The sequence below is a fragment of the Mauremys reevesii genome, unplaced genomic scaffold, assembly GCF_016161935.1.
Source record: "Mauremys reevesii isolate NIE-2019 unplaced genomic scaffold, ASM1616193v1 Contig7, whole genome shotgun sequence".
Taxonomy (NCBI): Eukaryota; Metazoa; Chordata; order Testudines; family Geoemydidae; genus Mauremys; species Mauremys reevesii.
In genome coordinates, this window is record NW_024100884.1 from 1,117,783 (window position 1) to 1,125,176 (window position 7,394).

Here is a 7,394-nt window from a genome sequence, read left to right on the forward strand (position 1 = left end):
GTAAGCCTGTGACCAAAAAGAGGCACTAAAAGCAATGACCTAAACAGCTGGATGCTGGTACAAGTTTGCTCTGTCCTCGCAGTGGCTGATCAGACCATGTGCTGTGATTCTCCAGCAGTGAGGCTGTGAGTCAGAGTCAGACCCACAGACAGAAGCTGCATTTTCTCTCCCTGACGTTCTTTTCTCTCCCCTCCATGGAACCTTAGCTCAGATGTCTGGGGCAGTTCACTCCTCTCAGAGCTACTGTTTCAGTCTGTCCGCAGACTCAGGCAGTCATTGCCTGTTCTCATTTCCAAGGTTATTGCTTAAAAGTCTTTAAATCATGACTTGAAAACTTCAGTAACTCAGGCAGCAGTTATGGGTCTATTACAGGAGTGGGTGGATGAGGTTCTGTAGCCTGTGATGTGCAGAAGCTCAGACTAGATGATCACAATGGTCCCTTCTGCCCTGGAAGTCAATGAGTAAATGAATTGGGTGCCCAATTCTCATTAATTTTAAAAGGGAGCTAGGCCTCCAAATCTTCTGTGGGGCTTTGAAAATCCCACCCATGATTATTGAAGATGCAGATGGAGATTCTGGAGCCCAGTTCTGCAGCAAGAGGTGGATTCTGCAGCCTAAGAATTGAGGGATTCACTGGGCCCAGGTGTAATTAGGAAATAATGTTTATGTAACACCCACCTGTCCAGGCTTCCTGACGCACTAGAGAAAAACGCCGACACAGGTCTGGTTGTGAGGAGTGTAACAAGGACCAGCAGCCTGGCAGGAGCTCAGCAGCCGCCCAAGATAATCAGACAAAACCCCCTCCACAGTGTCAGTTTCATTCATAGATTTCTTGGTGCAATTAAATAAAACAATGTAGCAGAGTCTATGGCCAGGTTCCCTTCATGCAGCTGCACAGGCTGAGATCCCATAGGCAGGGCCCCCTCTAGGGATCTGAGTCAGTCACTCTCCCTGTCCAAAAAAACCAAGGAGTCCTTGTGGCACCTTAGAGATTTAACAAATTTATTTGGGCATAAGCTTTCATGGGTTATGAACCTCTTCATTAGATGCATGGAGTGAAAAGTACAGTGGGCAGGTATAAATATACAGCACATGAAAAGATGGTAGTTGCCTTACCAAGTGGGAGGGTCCTTGCTAATGATACTAATACAGTCCAATCCCTCAGACAGAGACAAACACCTACAGGATCTCTATCAAGCATTCTTAAAACTACAATACCCACCTGAGGAAGTGAAGAAACAGATGGACAGAGCCAGATGGGTACCCAGAAGCAGGGCTGGTGCAACCATTTAGGTGACCTAGGTGGTCGCCTAGGGCGCTGGGATTTGGGGGGCGCCATTTTCTTTGGCAGTGACCACGGCAGCCGGATCTTCGGCTGCTCTGGTCGCCGCTGGCATTTAGACAGAGGAGCTGGGGCAGGGGGCACGGGGAGGGCCGCCTGCAGCAAGTAAGGGGGGAGTGGCATGCAGGGGAACTCCCCGCCCCAGCTCACCCCTGCCCCACCTCCTCCCCGAGCACGCTGTGGCTACTTCACCCCAGCTCCGCGCACGAGCACAAGCACCCCAAGCACGCCGTCGCTACTTCACTTCTCCTGCCTCCCAGGCTTGCGGCACCTAAGCTGATTGGTGCCGCAAGCCTGGGAGGCGGGAGAAGTGAAGCAGCCATGGCATGCTCAGGGAGGAGGCGGGGCAGGGGTGAGCTGCTTCACTTCTGCCTCCCAGGCTTGTGGCGCCAATCAGCTTAGGCGCCACAAGCCTGGGAGGCAGGAGAAGTGAAGTAGCGACGGCGTGCTTGGGGTGCTTGTGCTCGTGCGCGGAGCTGGGGTGAGCTGGGTGGGGGGGTGCCTCAGGCGGAGGGTGGGGTGAGGAGCTGCCGCAGCAGGGGCACCTCAGGGCAGAGGGTGGGGGGTGGGGAGCTGCCGCAAGGGGGGCACCTCAGGGCGGAGGGGGGTAGCTGCCGTGGAGGGCGGGCACCTCAGGGTGGAGGTGTGGGGTGGGGCGCAAGGTGAAAGTTTCGTCTAGGGCGCAAAAGATCCTTGCACCGGCCCTGCCCAGAAGTCACCTGTTACAGGACAGGCCCAACAAAGAAAGTAACAGAATGCCAGTAGCCATCACCTACAGCCCCCAACTAAAACCTCTTCAGCGCATCATCAAGGATCTACAACCTATCCTGGAGGATGATCCCTCACTCTCACAGACCTTGGGAGACAGGACAGTCCTTGCTTACTGACAGCCCCCCCAACCTGAAGCGAATACTCATGATCAACTACACACCACACAACAGAAACACTAAACCAGGAACACATCTCTGCAACAAACCCCATTGCCAACTCTGCCCGCATATGTATTCAAGGGACACCATCATAGGACCTAACCACATCAGCCACACCATCAGGGGCTTGTTCACCTGCACATCTACCAATGTTATATATGCCATCATATGCTAGCAATGCCCCTCTGCCGTGTACATTGACCAAACCGGACAGTCTCTACAAAAAAGAATAAATGGACACAAATCAGACGTCAAAAATTGTAACATTCAAAAACCAGTAGGAGAACATTTCAATCTCCCTGGACACTCACTAATAGACCTAAAAGTCGCCATTCTTCAACAACAACAAAACTTCAAAACCAGACTTCAACGAGAAACTGCAGAGCTGGAATTAATTTGCAAACTTGACACCATCAAATTAGGCCTGAATAAATACTGGGCGTGGCTGGGTCACTACAAACAGTAATTTTCGCCCCCCGCTGATATTCAACTGTTGAGAATGGACCACATCCACCCTGATTGAATTGGCCTTGTTAGCACTACAGTAAGTAATTTTTTTCCTCTGTTGATATTCACACCTTCTTGTAAACTGTTGGGAATGGGCCACATCCACCCTGACTGTATTAGCCTACTTAGCACTGACCCCGCAACTTGGTAAGGCAACTACCATCTTTTCATGTGCTGTATATTTATACATTTATACTGTACTTTTAATTCCATGCATCTGATGAAGTGGGTCATAACACATGAAAGCTTATGCCCAAATAAATTTGTTAGTCTCTAAGGTGCCACAAGGACTCCTCTTTTTTTTTCTGATACAGATTGACACGGCTACCTCTTTGAAACCATTTCCCTGTCCAGTGGATGTTTTGTCTCTGTGCTGAGACTTCAAACAGCATCTGTGTCGGTGCCAGTTGTGAGAGTGGATGAGGCGATGTGGTACCAGTTCCCTATGAAATAGACTAAGACCCAGCAGCTCACTTCACATAGGTCACCAGACGTCCATGTATCATTGTCCTGTGCTATTATTGACTGATTATACCAGTGCCCTAGTGGTGAAAGCCAGGTGTGTGCCAATGCCCAGCCACTTCTCTGTTGCAGAAAGCTTTTTGAAGGATCATTGGATTATATTTGTCCTCCTAGCTGCTTTGATTTCTGGGTTTGATACCTCAATATCTCCCCTGCATTTCCCCAGAATCTTTTGTACAAATTATTGCTGGGAACATTTGTATTCTACTTTTCTATAAGGTTAATTTCTTTTTCTTTTTTAAACACTTCCAAAATTAATGAAAGACTAAATATATAAATTACAAGGTTACAGAGTGCATAGGGATGGGTGCAGTATAAGAACCTGACTAGAGCAGGAGGGATCACACCCCTGCTGTGGTAACACATACTGGAGGGGTTGCAGCTGCAGGATGTCTCCATGGGGCTCCCATACAGGAATACCCTTCAGACAGCTCTGTCAGTGGTGGGGGCTGCTTTCCCACAGACAGAGCCAGAGACTTGCCCCAAAACTGGCTGGTGACAGGACCAGCAGGAAGTCAGGAGGCCCTAAGCCCCAGGCAGTGCCCATGGCCATCCCTGGGCAACACAGCGTGTAGGGAACAGCACTAGCAGGAAGTCCCCTGTGATCACAGCTGCCCCTGGGAAACCCCATAAAGGGGGATCCCCACCATGAATGGGAAGGTGCAGAAAATATCAAACAGCCCCAGGTGATACTGCCTTTTCCAGTGAATCTCCACTAGGCTGAGAGAGGGACAATGGACAACCTCTGGCCCATCCATTCCCCTCACCATCTGCTGTCGGATCCATGGAGCACACTCTGCAGGGGGGTCAGTGCCACAGAAACCTCTGAGCCAATTCACATGGAAGCAGAGGACCCTGGTGCAGAGGTTTCCTGTCAGAGCAGATCTGGGCAGGGGGACACGAATCATCTCAGTATTTGGTAACTTTTCTTCATACCAGTTTGTGTTGAAAGGCTCCTTGTCTCTCCAGGCAGGAATTGTTGTAACCTTCAGACTTTACAGCAATAAATAATACGGGTAGCACCATAAAACGTTCCCTTATCAGGTCAATGGTTGCTTGATGGCCAGTGACAAATTAACTGTCTGGTACTTGGGAAGTTTCATTCTTAAAAAGAGAAGGAAGAGAAGTTAGAAAACTTCATCTAACGTTGAACAATGTAACAATAGCGGCAGATACTGGCTCACACAGGGGACAGGATAAGGGTACAGAACCCCTCATGGGGCAAGCTCTCACCCTGCCCCAATCAACCCATCTCCTGCTGCCACCCACGTGCCCCTTGTGCCCTCTCCCAGTGCCCCACCCTTCTCTTATCTTAGCCTGTTCCCTTCTATCCTTGGCAGATCCAGCCTCAGGATCCCCCCACGTGGTCTGTCTGTTCCTGATGCTGGGAGCGGGAATCAACACTCCTCAGCTCAATGCTTCAAACCTGTGAGCCCCCATCCCGCTCCCACTGGGTGAATGGTTAAAACCCCCACTGACATCAGTGGGGGCTGCAGCCGGGCCCCATGTGGGGACCTCCCATGTGATTGCCAGTGGCTCAGTATCACACATGGCACCAGAGAGATGTCAGGGCAAAAATCCAGTCACCTCAGCCTGTTTGCCCCCAAAATCCAGTCACCTTAGCCTGCTCTCCTCCCTCTACAAGGGCAGAGCCAGGCTTTTAAACCTGGTGATTAAATGGGGATGTCCCCTCCACACCATGTTTACACCATGTCAGCAGCTCAGTGACATGCAGGTTACTCCCCAGGGTGGAAATACCCTGATTGCCAAGCAGGAGGACATGAGACCTTCACTGTCTGCTATTTCTCCCAGCACCTGGTAAATAATTTGCCTGACTGATCTGACCGCACCCAGTCTCCCTGCCCAGTGCAAAGAAACACTCAAACTGAACTTTCCCATCATCCCGTGTCATTTGTGACCCGACTACAATCTGTGATTCTGTTTAACAGCAGGAGACAGGAGCAGGTGGCAAAGGAAGGAGTGCAGACAATGAGCAGAGAGGTGTAAAAGCTGAATATACCCTGTAGCTCAGGATCAGAGGTGGATGCATAGCTCACATTCACCAGTGAGTTAAAAGTGCACTGAGAAGATTTTTCTGCTTCCTCAGGAGAGGCGGGAATATCACAAAGCTTATGTAGGCAGTCAGGGTTATGGAAGTTTTGGAAATTTCTGCCATTGTAAATGCTACAGAACACTAAGGATTCAAAGCCCCTCCCATTTCCAACCTCCCTCTGCTTTCTAGGGCAAGCATTGCCCAAATTCTCCTGGCCCTAGTCCCTGAACTGTCCTTGCATGCAGTGAAGGGACTCTGCAGACCAGCAATACAGACAGACTTGTACAACTGATATTAAATTCCATGTTGGAAATGTCAGGCAGATTTTGCTACCAGTAGCAGTTACTGACTTTCATGGTGCCCTGTCACAATTTGCTACACCTCCCTCCTTTCTAATGGCTCTAAGGATAGTAAATTCTAACAAATGAGGGTACACCTCTCAAAAAATTTTACCATCCCCATCCTCTGGTTCCATGGTAGCAAATTGTGACAGGGCCTCAACCATCTGTCACAATTTGCTCTCTCTCATCTCCAGTATCCTCTGCTCCAGGGGTAGCTAATTGTGATGGATTAGGTCAGGCAGCTCCAGTTCACATGGAGGATGGTCCTCTGGGCTCCTGACTCCTTCATTGGCCTGCCTGCCCTGTCAATCAGGTTGACCTGGAGAACTTGGCCTCTCCCCATTGGCCCTGGGGACTGCCTGTCTTAGGATCTTAATTTCTCTTCAGCCTTTCCCCTTTCTTTCCAGAGAGTGCCAAACCTCCAATAAGTTTCAGTACAGGGCCAACAGCCCCTGTATATTCCCCCATTTCTGCCACATCCAGAATGTCCACATCAGTTCATCCAAGTCCCACATTAACAACATTTACAAGCATTTTATATATATAAACATTTAACATATTTAACATTCTATGTCCACTTCTTTATCTTACACATGATAACATTCACTAATACAATGCACAAAACCAATAACATAATCATCTGCAAATGTAATGGATCGGTCACCTTGCTTAGTTTCCTGGAACCATCTTAACAGTAGTGGTTCATTACCCATATTTTCTATTCCCCGTCCCTGAGTAACACTGGGTCAATTTGAGGGATCTGACCATTTTCATCAGGCTTTGGGTTTGCTCTACTCTGTTCCCCTTGGGACTCAGTTTATGTGACTAGAACCACACTCAGACTGGTTTCAGTCTCCTCGGGGCACACTGATCTGTGCCCCCTGTGGTCCCTAATCAGACTAAGAGTGCAATGTTTTAGCTGGTCCCTAGGCACTACTCTCTCAGGACCTCTTCCTCCAGGCTGGATGGTGTAAACTGGCAGATTGAGGTTGTTGTGAGAAAGTACAATGTGGAGATTTGACTCCTGCTTGTCCTGTATTTTATTACATCCCCAGTGTGTATGGTTACGAATTAGGACAGGGTCAGCAGGTCTGACAAGAACCCCACTGGTCTTGTGATCAGAAGTCCTCTTCCTACTTTGGGCTGTGTCTTCAGTTGTGCTGGGAGCAACTTCACAGGTTGTCTTCAGCCTGTCATGGTGACCTTTGACCCAGTCCTCCGAACTGGTCAGCTCATCCTTAGAAAAGATTGTTGATGCTTCTCTAGCAACATGCTTAAGGGCTAATCTACACTAGAAGCTCTACGTCTAGTAAAGACTCTCTATGGCGATGGGAGAGAGCTCTTGTAGGCATAAAACTCCACCTCTATGAGAGGCTGTAGCTCTGTCAGTGGGAAAAATTCTCCCACCGATATAGTGCTGTCCACACTGGTGCTTAGATCAAAGTAACTACATCAGTCAGGGGGGTGGCTTATTCACACCCCTGAGCAATGTAAATTATACTAAAGTAAGTGATAGTGTAGACAAGCCCTAACTTAACCATCTGTGACAGGAATCAACTCTTGCAGCTCTGCTTGAACTGCAACTGGCAATTTGTTCTTCATTCTCTCTTCTTATCACTCGCAGCTCATCTTTATTCTCTTCAAAGGTCATCTGCACCCGAGGAACCACATCCGGTGTACCTCAGCAACTCTAATTCGAG